A 19,117-nucleotide genomic window follows, 5' to 3' on the forward strand; every position below is an offset into this window, starting at 1 on the left:
CCTGTTCTGAATAAGATTAAACAAGACATTCACCCATCCCTCATGTCATATTGCTTACACTGACACATTTACACAAAGTTTTGAGTTTGATGAAGTGGCAATTTCATGGAAGAACTTTCAGTTGGATTTTTTTTTTTTACTAACTCTACTTTTTAGATTGTAAAATATTTGACCAGGGAACAGGTCTTTTAATATATAACACCTGTGACACTGTGGGTGATACTACAGGATATTAAATAATAATTGAGTTATATGGTGCATAATGGGGCCCTGGTTCATGACTAGACTTCCTAAGCATTATGCTGAAATAAGGCACCATCTAGTGCATTCCACTTTGTGCAGTCTTTTATACCAATGAACTAAGACAAAATTGTAACATTTTGCATTGTCATACATGACTAAATTAAGTTGCATGTCCATGCTGAATTATTGCAAATATATTTAACCTAGACGAATTCCAAAGCATTTGATATAATTATATTAAATTGAATCACTTCAGGGGTAAAAGGTTCTCTCACATCTTCCCTATTTTCCTATACTCTGCTAAACAATGTGTCTAGTTAACCATTCCAGTTCCTCCTTCCACTTTTATCTCCGTGCTATTTTTCCTGTGACTCCTGATATTTCTGAAATACCCGTCCTTTGCTGGCCTTCCATTTCTCCAAACACTCTGATACAATTTCCACCTTGAAGCATATTTTATCTGTGAAAAGAATAAAAATATGTCATAATAAATAAATAAATCTGTGCTTCCATGTGATGTCTTTGTTCACCAGACATATTAAATGTGCGTACCATGTTTAGACTGCAAGGTGTTTAATATCAGGACTATTCTTTCTTCTGTGTTCTGTATAGCACCATGCACAGTGTGTGTGCTCAGTAAATAATATGAATAACAAGCACAAATAGATTCAAACTTGGATGTTTACATTTTCCAGGTTTATCATAGTTGTGTATTTTCTGAATGTGTGATGTGACGGCATGTCTACACAGCAGCGTTATTTTGAATTAACTCATGTTATTTCAAAATAAAAGTGAGCATCTACACAGCAAGCCCATTATTTCAAATAATTTTGAAATAATGGGCATCTTATTCCAAAATCTGTAAATCTCCAGGATCTCCGCACCAGACGCAGGAATGCTGGTATCTATGGCCGACAGCCTGGCGGCAGAGAGGAAACATGCACACCCAGGAGCAGGTGAGGATGAAGGTGAAAGAGCTCAGTCAGGCCTATACTAAGGCCAGGGAGTGCAGCTCCCATTCGGGGCAGCTCTGTAGACCTACCAGTACTATGACCAGCTCCACCTCATTCTGGGAGGGGGATCGGTTCCTTCCCCTTCCCGGTTGTGGACTCTGGGCAGAAGATGCCCATTGTCACCTTCTAAGAGGGCAGGCCCTGGCTGGAGTGCTGTGGTGTCTGCACGAGCAACCATATTAGGCAGTGAAATGCTTTGCTGTCCCTCAGAGAAGTAGGCAAAGCAGAGGAGCCTGAGATATGACTGCCCTTATGGCCCTGCCGTAGTTGGGACCCTCCTTCCAAAGGATGTTGCAGTATCTTCTCACACTGAGGATACCTCTGAGGGGGAGGGAATGCCAGTTGTTAGGAAGAGGTGTTAGTAGTGCTAAAATTCGACACTCTACGCGGTGGTCTCAACAAAGACTCTAGCTATCTTACCCATTACAAAGATAGCTTCCCAAATTATCACCTCTAATACCATTAGCTCACAGACATTTACCTCCCCCCCCCCCGCATCCTCCTTCTGTTCTGAAATTTGATTTTTCCTTTTCATATGTGTTCATTTTTTTAATTGTATCCTTTGGTATATATGGTTGTGACTATTTTCTTCCACTATTTTATCTGAGGAAGTGGGTCTGGCCCACGAAAGCTCATCATCTAATAAACCATCTTGTTAGTCTTTAAAGTGCTACATAGTCCTGTATTTTGTTTCAGCTACACCAGACTAAAACGGCTACATTTCTATCACTATTCTCTTAGAGGAATATCCGTTGATAAAGATTCTCTACGCTGTAGTAAGAAAGAGAGGAGGAGAGAGGAAAAACCATGGGCCACAGCAGACAAACAACTGCATATAAAGGAATCCAATACATCAGGGAAGGGCAGACAAATAACCAGTGGCAAATTTTTAAAGTGCTTCTACACAAATGCTAGGAGTCTGACTAATAAGATGGGTGAACTAGAGTACCTAGTATTAAATGAGGAGATTGACATAATAGGCATCACTGAAACCTGGTGGACTGAGGAAAATCTTTGGGACACCATCATACTGGGATATAAAATATATTGGAAGGATGGAGCAGGCCGTGTGGGTGGTGGAGTGGCACTGTATGTGAAAGATAATGTAGAATCAAATGAAATTAAAATATTAAATGAATCAACACGTTCAATAGAATTGCTATGGATAGTAATTCTATGCTCCAATAATAAGAATTTAGCAGTAGGGATATATTATCGACCAACTGAACAGGACAGCGATACTGACATTGAAATGCTGAGGGAGATTAGAGAGGCTACCAAAATAAAGAACTCTATAATAATAGGGAATTTTAATTATCCCCATATTGACTGGATACATGTCACCTCAGGAAGAGAAGCAGAGAGAAAATTTCTCAATGACTTCAATGACTGCTTCTTGGAGCAGCTGGTACGGGAACCCACAAGGGAAGAGGCAATTCTCGATTTAGTCCTGAGTGGAGCGCAGGATCAGGCCAGGAGATAACCATTACAGGGCCGCTTGGGAATAGTGACCATAATATTATAACATTTAACATTCCTGTGGTGGGAAGAACACCTCAGCAGTCCAGCGCTCTGGCATTTAATTTCAAAAAGGGAAATTACACAAAAATGAGGAGGTCAATTAAACAGAAATGAAAAGGCACAGTGACTAGAGCCAAATCCCTGAAAGCTGCATGGAAACTTTTTAAAGACACAACAATAGAGGCCCAACTTAAAAGTATACCCCAAATTAAAAAATGTAGTAGGAGACCTAAAAAAGAGTCATCGTGGCTTAACCACCATGTAAAAGAAGCAGTGAGGGACAAAAAGGAATATTTCAAGAAGTGGAAGTCCAATCCTACTGAGATAAATAGAAAGGAACATAAACACTGTCAAATCAAGTGTAAAAATGTAATAAGAAAAGCAAAAAAAGATTTTGAGGAACAGCTAGCCAAAAAATCAAAAAGAAATAACAAAATGTTTTTTAAGTACATTAGAAGCAGGAAGCCTGCTAAAAAACCAATGGGTCCCCTAGACGATCTAAATATAAAAGGAGTAAGCAAGGACGATAAAGCCATTGCGGAGAAGCTAAATGATTTCTTTGCTTCAGTCTTCATGGCTGAGGATGTTAGGGAGATTCCCAAATCTGCACCATCTGTTGTGGGTGATGAATCTGAGGAGCTATCCTGGATTGAAGTGTCATTAGAGGAGGTTTTGGAACAAATAGAAAAACTTAATGTTAACAAATCACTGGGACCGGATGGCATTCATCCAAGGGTTCTAAAAGAACTCAAATGGGAAATTCCTGAACTATTTTCTGTGGTTTGTAACCTATCCTTTAAATCAGCTTCTGTACCTAATGACTGGAAGGTAGCTAACATGACACCAATATTTAAAAAGGGTAAGTCTAACTTCAGTACCGGGCAAATCAGTCAAAACAATAGTAAAGAATAAAATTGTCAGGCACATAGAAGAACATAATTTGTTGGACAAATTGGTCTGACCCAGTATGACCATTCTTATGTTCTTATGTTTTTATGACTGTACAGGGGAGTCCCTTTAAGCACGCATCTGAGCTATGGGAAGTGAGTGCAGTGCTAATGCCCTGCCTAAAGTACTTCCTTAAACATGATTCAGTGTACAATGAGTGTGGATGCTTTATTTCAAAATGGTTCAGCACTATTTCGATGAGCATGTGCTGTGTACATGCATTATTTCGAAATAAGCTATTTTGGAGTTTTCCCTCAATAATAGCTTATTCCAAAAAAGTGTAGACATGCCCTAAGTGGTTTCTCAGTTTCAGTTGAATACTCATCGTGGAGCTGGCCTTGTGCACCATTGACATTGTATTGAGCACATTATGGAATTTGTGTTTGTTGTGGGTCATAAAATTCATCCCAGTCATGTGTCAGACTTATAGCTGTTTGTACAATGTGGCGTTTATATTTTCTTTTGTGCATTTATTATGAAATTTATAGTGCACTCAAGTTATCAGCCATTAATTGTGACATGCAATATATCTTGAAAGTTTGTGCAGGGTTCTGGTTAAAATCCAATTTTATTTTTTTATCCTTTTTTCCTGTATTCAGTGTTGTTCTTGCTATGTTCTACTTTTTATGAGTATTCTTGTTTTATTGTTTGTCACTCAAATTTACTAAAATTCCATGTATTCAGTTTGTATTCCATTCTGTTGTAGCTCAGCATTTTTACTAAAACCCTACCCTTCTAACCACAGTTTCCATAACATTATCTTCTTTACGTTTATTCTACCATATCTAAGTCCTCTGCTGTTAGCAGGGATTCCTGTCTCTGTGATAGTTTTTTTTTTTTTGCAAGTCATTTTTTAATTGATGAGTTACTAAACAATGACAAATCACTCATGTTCAGTGTAGGCCTGATTTTGGTGACATTCCTCGTCCTATAACTAGTAACGAAGGCAGACATCTCTGTATTTTTTTACTACTTACTGGATGTATCTACTTTGATTTGTTCTTTATTTTATGATTGAAGTATGCCTTCAACCCTAACCATGCCTTCAACACTAAAAAGAATATTTTTTGTGTATAATTATAGCAAGAATTCCCTTCTGTCATTCTATTCAGCTACATTCAAGCATCTAATAATTCCCAGTCTATAAAATGTATGCACCTATTTTGGTGGATACATTACTAATAGATGTGCTAAATTATTTTGTTTATAATAGCATTTAGATTTTGTTTGCAGTGCTTTATTATTATAAAATAAATACATACAGTTCTTTTAGCATGCAGATTGAATACAAATTATGTCCCTCCCCTTAAACTTAATAAATGTCACCATAAACACTTTTTTATCAACGCAGAATAGATATTAAGTTTTTTAAAATAAATGTTTATTTTTATATCTGATGAAAGAGAATATTTTTGTTTGACAAAGACAAAACTATTGGGGTTTGCATATTTTATTTACCAATACACTGTCCTTTTCCTTATTGCTTCTTTTAGCAATATACTGTATCATCACTCAGGAATATTCAGTGAATCAAGAGCATGAAAACATTTGCATAATTAATTGCATTGTTTCTTACACAGCAGTTCAAATAAAAAAAGATTCATAGGAGAATTGAGGCATCCAGACTAGCTGTTTAATTTTTAATTATTATTGTCAGATTTAACATGTTGCATCCCCAAATAGTGACAATCCTTTGCACTGATTACTATGACTCCCTGCTACACAGCAATAAAACTACCAGGGAGTTGGAAATATGCTCTTATGCTTTCCTCTAATTCTTCAAATTCTAAATCTACAGCTGCTGTGCTGGATCTTCTTTGTGTGCCACCCCTTGTTAGTACTAAAATGAAGGCAATGACTTAGATTTGAGGAATGAGGAATTTTGATAGTTTGCAAATTGGTAGGTATTTACCTCAAGGTCAAGGTGGGTGTGTGGAATTAATTTACTGATAGCACATAACAGTCCGAGACCTGAAACTTAATCCAAAAAATTAAATAATCTCAGAATGCTAGAAGCATACCATACATTTTCCTTCAAGATATTGCACTAAACACAGAACAATAATCTGCCTTCTTATGCCCTTTTCAACATGAAGACCAGACAGATTTGCAACTGTCATACCAGGATTTTCATAGCTAGTTAAGGATACAATTGTTTAACAAACAGCTCAGTTCCTGTTTATATATTTAGGCAGAGGCTGACTACAACTTTTTTTTAAGGCAGGTCATATTGCTGTGAGGCCAGGTCTTTTATAAACAAGGAATTCAAGTCCTCTTGGTGTTTCTGTGATCTTAAGAAAGTAAGGAGTGTGAGGGCTTCTAAGGACAGCACGCATTTTATGTCTTTCTCTTCTCTGAGGAAAAAGTTGTTGCCTGTCTACAGACAAGAAATTTCTTGGAGATTTAAAGCTGCAGTGTACATAAAACAAAAATGCCTAAAGGGTAGTAACACACACACACACACACACACACACACACACACACACACACAACTGCAAAATAAACTAAGATTGCTCAACTAATACTGTGTAGTTAACCATCACATCACTTATAAAACTCCAGGCATTTCAAAGTAACAGAATATCAATAATTAAGGATGTAATTGATCTTACATTTCCCAGATCATAGACACATTTATTTAAAAAATTCAAAATTGGATGCCTAAAACTTAAGCTCATAAATCCTATTTGGAAAACAATCCCTGACTCTCACAGACCTTGGAAAGCACACCAGTCCCTGCCTACAGACGGCTCTCCAACCTAAAGCAAATACTCATCAGTATCCACACACCACACCAGAGAAACACTAACCCAGGAACTTATCCATGCCACAGACTCCATTGCCAATTCTGTCCACACAGCTATACAAGTGACACCATCACAGTACCTAGCCACATAAGCCACAGCATGAGGGGCTCATCCACCTGCACATCTTCTAATGTGATATATACCAACATGTGCCAGCAGTGCTTCTCTGTCATGCATGTTGGCAAAATTAGTCAGTCTCTGCATCAAAGTTATAAATGGACACAAACCAGACATCAAAAAAGCAACATACAAAATCCAGTAGAGGTCCATTGCTCAGTGAAGATGGAAAAACAATAATCAAAAATTTGGAAATGGCAGAGGTGTTTAACAACTTAATTTCAGTTTTCACCAAGAAGATTGATGGTGACTGAATGCTAGTGGAAATGGGGTAGGTTTAGAAGTTATAATAGGAAAAAAAAAGTTAAAAATTACTTAAAGAAGTTGATGTCTTCAAATCACCAGGGCTTGATTAAATGCATTCTAGAATACTCAAGGAGCTGATAGAGGAGGTATCTGAGCCAGTAGCTATCATATTTGAAAAGTCATGGAAGTCAGAAGAGGTTCTGGAAAAGGACAAACATAGTGTCCATTAATAAAAAGAACCCACAAAACTACAGATCAGTCAACTTAATTTCTGTGCCAGGAAAGATAATGGAGAAAATAATTAAGGAATTCATCTGCACACAACTGGAAGATAATAAGGTGATAGGTAACCACCAGCATGGATTTGTAAAGAACAAATCACGTGAAACTAATCTGATAGCTTTCCTTGACAGAATAACAAGTTTTGTGGATAAGGGGGAAGCGATGAATGTGATATACCTGGACTTTAGTAAAGCCTTTAATATGGTCTCTCGTGGCCTTCTTATCAATAAACTGAAGAAATGCAAACTAGATGGGGCTACTATAAGCACACATAACTGGCTGGATAACCATTCTCAGAGAGTAGTTATTAATGGTTCACAATCATGCTGCCCTGATTGAATTAACCTCATTAACACTGTTGTAACACTCCCATCTCTGCATATATCCCTGCAATCTGATTCTTTCATTTTGGGCATCTGAGGAAGTGAGGTGCAACTCATGAGGGCTTATGTCCTAATGAATTTGTTAGTCTTTATGATGCCACCATACTCCTGTTTTTGCTGAGTCAGCAAGATACTAATGATTCCAGTGGCTACTTACATGAATGAAGTTTATTGATGGAAATAAGAACTGCAGGAGAGAATTCCTGTACTATAATGCGGTTATATGTTGCACTTCTTTCTATACTGCAACTAGTTCTGTTTAGGATTGCCAACCATCCAGGATTGCCTTGGAGTCTCCAGGCATTAAAGATTAATCTCTAATTAAATATTATGCCTATGGGCAAATCATGCCTTCAAGACAAAGGGGTATAGGGATGGCCACCCAGGGGGTGCAGGGAGAGAACACGAGGGAGCACCCCATTTAGAAATTACAATTTAGGCAAGGGCACTAGGGGGAGAGTACACCTCCCAAGTGCTAACACACATCTCCTATGATTATACCATGTGCCGAAACCTCCAGGAATCAGTCCAACTTCAGCTCTTCCAGGGCCCAAACCCAGAAAACCTTACTTGATTAATCCTTACTCACACTGATGTATTCAGTAATGTCAGGAAAAAAAGTTTTCATTTTGGAGCAAATGCTGAGGTCGTCTCTCAGCAAAAGCTAATTGGCTGTGGAAAAAATGACTAAATAACTTGTTTCTTGACTAAATGTAAGGAAATACATTTATCATAGAATCATAGAACCATAGACCTCAGAAGATCGTCAAGTCCAGCCCTCTGCACTAGGAAGGACCAATCCCAACAAAATCATGCCAGCCAGGGCTTTGTCAAGCCGAGACTTAAAAATCTCTTGGGATGGAGACTCCACTACTTCCCTAGGTAACTCATTCCAGTGCTTCACCACTCTCCTAGTGAAATACTTTTTCCTAATCTCCAACCTGGACCTCTCCCACCACAACTTGAGACCATTGCTCCTTGTTCTGCCATCTGTCACTACTGTGAACAGCCTCTCTCCATCCTCTTTGGAACCTCCCTTCAGGAAGTTGAAGGCTGCTATCAAATCCCCTCCCCTCTCACTCTTCTCTTCTGAAGACTAAACAGACCCAACTCCCTCAGCCTCTACTCGTATGTCATATGCTCCAGCCCCCTAATCATTTTGGTTGCACTCCGTTGGACCCTCTCCAATGCATCCACATCCTTTTTGTAGTGGGGGGGCCCAGAACTGGACACAGTACTCCAGATGTGGCCTCACCAGAGCCGAATAAAGGGGAATAATGACATCTCTGGATCTGCTGGCAATGCTCCTCTTAATGCATCCTAATATGCCATTAGCCTTCTTGGCTACAAGGGCACACTGTTGACTCATATCCAGCTTCTCATCCACTGTAACACCCAGGTCCTTTTCTGCAAAACTATTACTTAGCTGGTTGGTCCCCAGCCTGTAACAATGCTTGGGATTCTTCTGTCCCAAGTACAGGACTCTGCACCTGTCCTTGTTGAACCTCATCAGATTTCTTGTAGCCCAATCCTCCAATTTGTCTAAGTCATTCTGGACCCTATCTCTGCTCTCAAGCGTATCTACCTCTCCCCCTAGCTTAGGGTACATCTAGACTACCGCGTTTTGTCAACGGAAGTTTTGTCGACAGATACTGTCGACAAAACTTCCGTCGACAATTTGCGTCCAGACACATGGAGTTCTGTCGACAAAGCAAGCCGCTTTGTCGACAGAACTCCGTAGTCTGGACGCAGTGTTACAGGCAATAACACCTTCTGTCGACAGAGTTCTGTCGACAGAAAGTGTTATGCCTCGTAAAATGAGGTATACCAGCGTCGACAAAACCGCGGAGTTCTGTCGACGTTATGTCGACAGAACTCAGCGGTAGTATAGACGCTGGTATTGTTTTGTCGACAAAAGTCCACTTTTGTCGACAAAACTAGGTAGTCTAGACACACCCTTAGTGTCATCAGCGAACTTGCTGAGGGTGCAGTCCATCCTCTCGTCCAGGTTATTAATAAAGATATTGAACAAAACCGGTCCTGGAACCGAACCTTGGGGCACTCTGCTAGAAGCCAACTGCTGACCTGACATCGAGTCATTGATCACTACTCTCTGTGCCCTGCCTTCTAGCCAGCTTTCTATCCATCTTACCGTCCATTTATCCAATCCACATTCCCTTAACTTGCTGGCAAGAATACTGTGGGAGACTGTATCAAAAGCCTTGCTAAAGTCAAGTTATATCACATCCACTTACTTTCCCATGTCTACAGAGCCAGTTACCTCATCATAGAAGCTAATCAGATTGGTGAGGCACAACTTGCCCTTGTGAATCCATGCTGACTATTCTTGATCACTTTCCCCTCTTCCAAGTGCCTCAAAAGTGCCACCACCCATCGTCTTCTTTTGGGGGTGGTGGTCTTGGAATTCCAGTAGATGGTGTTCCTTGTAAGGTGCCTTCCAGAGCATTCACCACCACAGAGTCTGTTGAGAGAGTCTGAAAGCGATTGTTTACTTCTATAGCATTGGGGGATTGCAGTGCTGCCCTTTTCCCCCTTCGAGACATTACATGCTTCCAGTTCTCTTCCTAGTCCTGTTCTGCCCTCTCTGGCTCTTCCGCCTGCCGTGCTTGCAGGATTAAATGCTGCCTTCTATCAAGGAAGTCTTCATCCTCTCTGATGGAGCGTAGGGTCGACACTTGGGCCTCCAGTCCTCTAATTTTTTATTCCAAAATGGCGAACAACTTGCACTTAGAGCAGATGAAATCCATCCTTTCTTCCGGGAGGAAGACAAACATGGCACACGCTGTGCAGGTAATAACAGCAGACCTATCACCATCCATACCTGCTGTCCTGGAAAAAGGATTAAAAAGAAGGGCAAGAGAACCTTGTCCCCTTCCCAATTCCCTCTCTAAACTCCCTATTAGCACTCACCTGTTCGCAAGCTCCTTGGTTGCGTGCTCACTGCTTTATAAAGCCCTGGACTGCCTGAAAGTCCCTCCCCCTACCAAGGCTCAGATAATCAGCAGAGGCTTCTACAATTCAAACTTTAATTAGAAGTCAACAGTTTCCACCTGCGAGTCACAGCACACACTCCGTGAAGGGGAGGGGGAGGGAGAAGGGAAAAAGAAAGCCTCACTCACAAACACAAGCTCAGCACAGAGCAAGAAAGCCCCAAACACAACACAAGTTCAGGTACTTTAACAAGAAAGGTAAAGAAGGAAACATTAAAGTGACTTAACTATTTGATACAGACAGATGCAACTAATAGAAAATTTGCAAAATGGTTACTTCAAGTCTGCAATTACTTTGTGCCCTCAAATTTAAAGGGCCAGCATCAGAAAGGCATGCTGAGAAAATGTCTCTATTAAAAATGAAAGTCTGAGTTAGAGAGACTGATTAGGGACTGAATCTTAGCAAAAAAAAGGGTGTTTGGTATTAGAGAACCCCATTATCAACTAGAAGAAGATTCTACAGAAATTGGCTAGAATTGACAGAAAATGCAGTAACATCTTAATGATAGAGTACATCAAAAAAGTCACAGAACATTTGTATGAAGTGCTACCAGCAAGAGTGGAGATGAAATAAAAAGCAAAATTGTAATCAATATTTTAAAAACTTTGACAAATTTTCTTTAAAAACTGATGTTTGTGGTGGAATATAATATGTGAAACAAAGGGCGCATAGGGGAATGTTTTGTGACAAACGCATAACAATTTATGATAGTGAAAAAGAAAGACAGTTTCCCGAACTGATGAGGGCTAACAGCTGGGTTAGGGAGGGCGTCTTCTTTGCTGAAGAGAGAGCTAAAAAGCAGGACATTTACCAGGTAAGTATGCAAGCTAGAATAATAAGTGCTTTCTCTTCCTTTAAGGTCCAAGTAATAGCAGCAAAAGGGGAGAGAGCTGCTATTAACAAAGGTTCATGACGAGGTTCCTGGATGGAAACTCCTCAAAAAACACATGACCACAGGGAGTTATTGTATGGCAGAAAACCTTTGATTGGAAGAGAGGCCCATGAAATACTTGGGCTTGGCTCTGGGAAGGGAAGAATTAGGAAGTGCCTGTCATATATGTATGAAAAAGTTGCCTCAGGGAACACTTGTGAGAAGAAGCTACAAATGCACTGTTGACAGCCAGCAATCCAACTGACACCTGGCATGAAAACAAGGCATAGAACTGTACATTTAAAGGACCTTTTATGATATCAAACATAAATGTTAGGGTCAGCTTCCACTGGAGCTGGAGGCATAATTTCCAGCTCAAATAGAGTCTGAATAAACTAGTGCACTAAAAAAATAGAACTGTAGTTACAGAAGTGTGAAGGATAAGGTACTCTCAGTATGTACCCAAGATATCAAATGGAATCATGACTAGGACAGCTAGCATGTCATATAACTTGCAGTGCCCCCACATCCAACCTTCTATCTCTTGTGCACTAGTTCAATAAAAGCCAGCATGAGTATGTCTGTCCTAGCTGGAAATTACATCTTTCAACTCCATTGAAGGTTGACACAATGAAGGTTCAAGAGTTGTAAAGAAGCAGCCTTCAGAATTCACGAGTGTTGTCTTTTTGTGTTTACCCAGATGTCAACATATTTTGCATTTCTTGGCCATTAGTATTTGCCTTCACTAAGTGGAGTGACAGAGGATGTTTTCTCTATGCTATTAAGTAGAGATGGGTCCAAGCCACAGAATTTTGTATTCTTGCACAGTTTAGGAGCGTGTGGATCTGGGAAAAAAAACCTTTAAAAACAACAAATAGTCTGGTAGCATTTTAAAGACTAACAAAGCATGTAGATGGTATCATGAGCTTTTGTGGTCACAGATCACTTCTTCAGATGACCAGAGTATTAGAAGTCCAGAACCAAGAATAAATAAGGGAAGGAAGGGAGGAAGGAAAAAAAATTGGAAGGGAGGGGGGCAGAGAAGACACTGGGTAGATAAGTTTCAAAGAGATAGCCAACCCAGTCTGTAACAGGAAAAACTTAAAAAACAACAAATAGTCTATTAGCACCTTAAAGACTAACTAGTCAAAAGAGGCTGATAAGAACCATTAGTTTGCACTAGGAAAGGAAGAGTACTAACACCAGATTCTACACAGACATCAAGAACCATTGCCACCTTCATTGGTTGGTTGGTTGATAATGTGTGAGCCATCCAATATTGCAATTTAGACCATTTGCATGAGAGTTAAACTTGCAAATGAAGTGGAGTTCCAATCCTTTTCTGTGTATTTGGCTTGTGGAATTGGTCTGAAACAAAACAGCAACTTGTAGATCCCTTAATGAGTGTCCAGGGAGGTTAAAGAGTTCCCCAAGAGGTTTTTGTGTGTTGCATTTTCGGATATCTGATTTGTGTCCATCAATTCTTTCCCGTAGGGTCTGTCCAGTTTGTCCAATATACATGGCAGTGGGGCATTGCTGGCATTTGATGGCATAGATCATATTACTGGATGTGCAGTTAAATGAGCCTCTGCTTTGGTGGCGGATGTGGTTGGGTCTAGTGATGAAATCGCTTGTATAGATGTGAGGGCAAAGTTGGCACCGGGGTTGATTGCAGGGGTTGGTTCCTGGATACTTATGATGTAGCTGTGTAGTGTGGTTACCGGAAAGAATTTGTTTCAGGTTAGGGGGTTGTCTGTAAGCAAGAACAGGCCTTTCCCCAAAGGCCTCTGACAATGAGGGGTCATTTTCCAAGATAGGTCATATATTGTGGATAATGTGTTGGAGGGGTTTAAGTTGTGGACTGTAAGTAATGACAAGTGAAATTCTGTTGTTTTCTCTTTTGGGTTTGTCTTGAAGCAGTTCATGTCTGGGTACTTTTTTGGCACTGTCAATCTGTTTTTTTCACTTCTCCAGGTCAGTATTTCTGTTTTATGAATGCAGATCCTGTAGGTGTTTGTCTTTGTCTGTGGGATTGGAGCAAATCCGGTTGTATCTTAGGGCTTGGATGTATACAATAGATTGAGAAATGTGTCTTGGATGGAAGCTGGAGGCATGAAGATAAGTGTAGCTGTCAGTAGGTTTCCAGTATTTGGTGGTGGAAATTTGTCCATTGTTTAATTGTACTGTAGTGTCAAGGAAGTGGATTTCTCATGTGGACTGATCCAGGCTAAGGTTGATGGTGGGATGGAAGTTGTTGAAATCCTTGTGAAATTCTTCAATGGTCTCTTTCCCATGGGTCCATATGGTAAAGATGACATTGTCATAGCGTAAGTAAAATAAGGATGTTAGGGGGCAAGAGCTGATGAAACATTGTTCAACGTCAGCCATCAATATGTTGGCATATTGTGGTGCCATGTGGGTGCCCATGGCTGTGCTGCTGACTTGAAGATATACATTGTCTCCGAATCTGAAGTAGTTCAAAATCCGGGGAGAAATTCTAATCCCATTGAAGTCAGTGAGATACTTTATACTGATCTCAGTGGAACCAAGATTTCATCCTGGTATTTTGGTTTGGTCCATTACAAAGATTAGGAGAGGCCATGAAAGTGGAATTTGGATCCAGATTCTTTTGGGGCCCATCTGCAATATTAAGATAACTTTGTTGTTGTTCTAAATGACTGTTCACACAACAGAATTCATATGCACTTTAAAAATAAAATAAAAACAGACTTTTTTTCCTGCTAAACTCTTTCTCACTATCTACATGGAAGTGCCACAAATCAAAATATTGCTCATGTCTTATATCTTCAATGTGAGCTGCTGCTTGATGCAAAGTAATCTCTGGTCTGTTCTCAGTTTAGATCAGACCACATGTAAGGTTACTATCAGAATGTGATTAATACACCATCAATAGTTTCACTGTATGTCAAAATTAATTGATTTGTCATTTTGGTGCATCTTGCTGATGTTGAAGTAAGATCCACTCTCAACTTGAGGGATCTCAGTGTAGAATTAATCAAACAGCAGGTGGGTGCTGAAGAAGCATGTCCTGAGAGGGAAGTGGAATGAGAATGTTCCAAGTATGCTGAAAAGGATAGATGCTTAATGGGAATGGAGGAGAGCCAAGGTCATGTGCAAAGGGACAGCAATATATGTAATAAGGGATTAGTTTCTGGGGCTGTTTCTTTCTTTGGGAAATTCTTTATAGGTATGGCTCTAGGGATTTAAATACAGAAGCCTTTATTTTTTCTTAAGCCAGAATCTTTGTGAGATACAAACTCAAGTCAAAAACCCTACAAATAGAGAATGGATTAATATGGGATTACTACAAGAAGATTATATTTCTGGATTCTCTCATCTCTTCTTTTTAAATATATAACCCAGAATCATATTGTGTGTATTCAAAGCAAATCTTTTATGCAGAGCTGTAAGTTAATGTGACTGTCAGAGAAGAGTCATTTTTAAAAGCAGCTGAGATTTGCGGGAAATTCTGAGAGGATTTATTTAGCTTAAAATGAAGGTTAACATGGGCATTAATTAAAACTCCAGAATAATTTAGGATGAAATGTGTCCTTGTATTGTGCACCCTTCCTTGCTTTCTATTTGGCCCATAAGTTACAGTATAACCTAGTATTATAATTTGTTTTCCTCCTTCAAATATCTTGTGCCATGTGACATTTTTTGTAATAGAAATTCCACCACAGACTATCATGGATACTTCCTGTCCCTTTTATCTTGAGAAGACTATTTCTCAGAACATGTTGACACCAAAGGAACTGATCTTGTTCCTGCTGAAGTTACTTGAAAATTTCCAGTAATATCAGTGGTTATTGTTTCTATAAAAAGCTAAAGCCAAGGATGCCATGGCAGATTTTGGTAGGGAGAGGTGACCTAAGCATGCCATGATAGGGAGAAGAGTGAGAGCACGGGGGGAGGTCAGATTGAGAGTAGTGGCTGTGGCAGTGTTACTGAGCATACTCAGTACGAGCCAAGCAACAAAGTAGGGGTAACCAATCTCATCCAATCCCATCCGTCCGTCCCCATACACACATCACCTCTTTCCAGCTGCTAGTAATTCACTGGAAAATTCTAGTTTTTGGCAGATAACCTAGCAATTAGCTGTCAGGACCACTATGATATAATTCCTATATAAAAGAAAGAAGATTAAACAAATATTAGACCTACTCAGCTCTTGTCTATCATATATTCTGAAGAGTTTACTTGTTTGTTTGTAGATTTGTTTGTGCAAAATAAAATGACATTTCACAATTACCTACAGATGCCAAAATTTGCATAAACATTCTTACCACTTAAAGTAGCTGAATGCACTACTTTTTATATGGGAATGCTGGTGAAAGGTTAAATAATTATTTTTGTTTTTCATCAGAAGAAAGTCATGACTATTATGATTACAGTGCATAAAAATATTTGGTAACAAAATTAAAAGCGAGTTACTTATTCAATTGTAATATTAGTGCAAAGAAAATGTTTAGTGTTACAGATACAAAATAATTCAAATTAGTTACAGACAGAATATTGGAAACTTTATAAGTTTCTGATTCAAATTTACTATGTATAATAATTAATCAATAAAATGAATAATGTTTTAAGTTGAAATCCTACAAATGTAAAACTGTTCTTTTACTTCTGTTTTGCAAGCACATTAATAAAACAATTCTATTAAATATATTTAATTTCTTGAATTTTCCTATAAATGTAATCTATGTAAAATGACTTTGTCTGGTCAACGATGAGACTTACCTGCTAGTAATAACATATTCTGACATCTTCTGTCAAGTCCCTTAAAGGACACTAGTTAGCCTTAAAGTTTTAATACATATTCTTATTTGGTTATTAATTCTTCTGAGAGAGGCTGTCAGGACTCCTGAGTTCTATTTCAGCTCTGAAAAGAGTGTGGGGTCTAGTGATAACATCAGGGGGCAGCTACATTCAGAGGCGTAGCAAGGATGTTATGCGCCTGGGAGCAAAGGAAAAATTTGTGCACCGCCCCCCGAATCTGGTGCACAGCTCAGCCTGACCCTGGGAGGAGGGGGGAGGGAAGGGAACTTGCATCACATCTTCCCCCACCCCCTCCAGTTTGGGGCCAGGCTCACGCATGCACTAACCCACTGGTGGAGATGGAGGAGAGTTGGGCTAGGAGCGGAGAGGCAGGGAGGAGGCTCAAGCTGTTGGCAGCAGGCAGAATAGGAGCAGGTGAGCTGAGGGATGACAGGGGGAGCAGAATGGGATTAAATTGGTACCTCGCTAGCATGGGGGCAATTGACCCCTCCGGACCCCAGGCTACGCCACTGCTCCCTCCTTCTGCAGATCTATCATCTTATGCATGTGCATGAGCTGTGAGAGCCGTCCCATGAATCTGCAGTTAGTGTCTGTGGCACCTGCTTCTGGGTGGTCTCTCAGTGCTGCCACATTCACCTCCAGAGAGGGGGCTTCCCAAAGCAGGCCCTTGCTGCTGACCCCCAAGGCATCCACAGGTCCAATCTCCTTTCAATGGGCCCACTTCCCAGGGCTCATTGGTCTTGGATCTGGCTTCCATCCCCTCTCCAACCTTTGCAACTGCCCAGAGGTGCTCACCTTCTGCCTTACCCATTCCCACCTCGTTCACCCTGCAAAATGTGTTGACCATTTTTATGCAGATTAGGTGCAGGATATTTCAATCCCTGCCTCATTTGCAATGTAGACCTGCCTAATCTGCATCCCTCTGCCGACAGAGGGATGCAGTCTAGACATACCCCTAGGGTCTACAGCTCCATTGCAAAGCGGAGGAGGGGAAGTAAAGGGGCTGAGGCCCATCCAATGGGACTGAAGCAGTCATGAGCAAGCCATGCTGACAGCCATTCCCTTGTCCATTGCTAGGTCTGTGTTGCTTCAGGCACGCTGAAAGGCAGTCACCTCTGGGGTGGGCTTGACAAGGGTTTCAGGCAGGGGGCAGTGCAACTTGCCTTCCTGCAGAGCCCCCATCAGAACCACTGTGCCCTCCTGGCTAGGAAAAGAATAAACAGGAGGATTGGAAATTAACCCACCCAGTCTCACTTCCCCTAGGCAGGGAATGAGCTATCCACATTAGGCCCCAGTTAGAGTATCGTGTCCAGTTCTAGGCTCCACACTTCAGGAAAGATGTGGAGAAACTGGAGAAAGTCCAGAGAAAAATAGCACAAATGATGAAAGGTCTAGAAAACATGAGCTATGAGGCAAGGCTGAAGGAATTGGGCTTGTTTACCTTGGAAAAGAGAAGACCGAAAAGGGACATGAGAGCAGCTTTCAAGTATCTAAGTGTACGTCTACACTACAGCGCTAATTCAAACTAACTTAGTTCGAATTAGTTAATTCGAACTAAGCTAATTCGAACTAACGCATCTAGAACTAAAAACTAGTTCGAATTAGCATTTTGCTAATTCAAACTAGCATGTCCACATTAAGTGGACCCTGAACCGGGCTTAAGGATGGCCGGAAGCAGTGCCGGCAGGGCATCAGAGGAGGACTTAGAGCGTGGAGCTGCTGTCTCAGGCTAGCCGAGGGCTGTGCTTAAAGGGTCCCGACCCCCACCCCGGACAGACAGTTCTCAGGGGTGCCCCTCTTGCAAAGCAGTCCTGGCTTGGAGTGCCCGGAGTACCCACCCTGGGCACATCACAGCACTCGGCCATCAGCCCGGGTGCACTTGCCACAGGCTGCCATGTGGAGAGAGGGGGCAATTGGGGGGCTGCAGGAGAGCTTCCACCCCCAGAAGCCCGCAGAGCCAACCCAGTCCTCCCCATCAGGGGCTCGTGCCCCGTTCCTCCCTCACCTCCTTCCACTTACCCTTCCCTAGCCCCTTTTCTTGATGTACAAAATAAAGGACAATTGTGTTCAAAAATGGAATCTGTCTTTATTGAACAAAACTGGGGGAGACTGGGAAAAGGAGGTGGGAGAGGGGAAGAGAGAGGCTGGGAGATGGGAGGGCAACTAAAATGATCAGGGGTTGGGAACAGGTCCCATATGAAGAGAGGCTAAAGAGACTGGGACTTTTCAGCTTAGAAAAGAGGAGACGGAGGGGGGACAGGATAGAGGTCTCTAAAAGCAGGAGTTGGGTGGAGAGGGTGCATACAGAAAAGTTCTTCATTAGTTCCCATAAAGAAGGACTAGAGGACACCAAAGGAAAGGAATGGGTAGCAGGCTTCGAACTAGTAACAAAAAGTTGTTGTTCACAAAGCAAAGAGTTAACCTGTGGAACTCCTTGCTGCAGGAGGCTGTGAAGGCTAGAACTAGAACAGAGTTTAAAGGGAAGTGAGATCAAGTCATGGAGGTTGGGTCCATGTAGTGGTATTAGCCGGGGGTAGGAGTGGTGTCCCTGCCCAAGGTTTGTGGAAGGCTGGAGAGGGATGGCATGAGACAAATGGCTTGGTCACTGTCTTCGGTCCATCCCTTCCAGGGTCCCTAGGGTTGGCCGCTGTCGGCAGACAGGCTACTGGGCTAGATGGACCTTTGGTCTGACCCAGGCCGGCCATTGTAAGCTCAGGGCTCAGGGTCGGGGGTCTCAGTGGACCACCTTGATTTACATGCAAACCTGCTCCTGGGTGGCCAGGCTGGCAGCTCTCCTGCCCTAGCCGGCCACTTTCCTGTGCCTAGTCTGTCTCCATTCTCCATAATAAATTCCTAAAACAGATAACAGCTACT

Source organism: Pelodiscus sinensis, chromosome 2 (genome assembly GCF_052426305.1).
Source record: "Pelodiscus sinensis isolate ZL-2025 chromosome 2, ASM5242630v1, whole genome shotgun sequence".
NCBI classification, from domain to species: Eukaryota; Metazoa; Chordata; order Testudines; family Trionychidae; genus Pelodiscus; species Pelodiscus sinensis.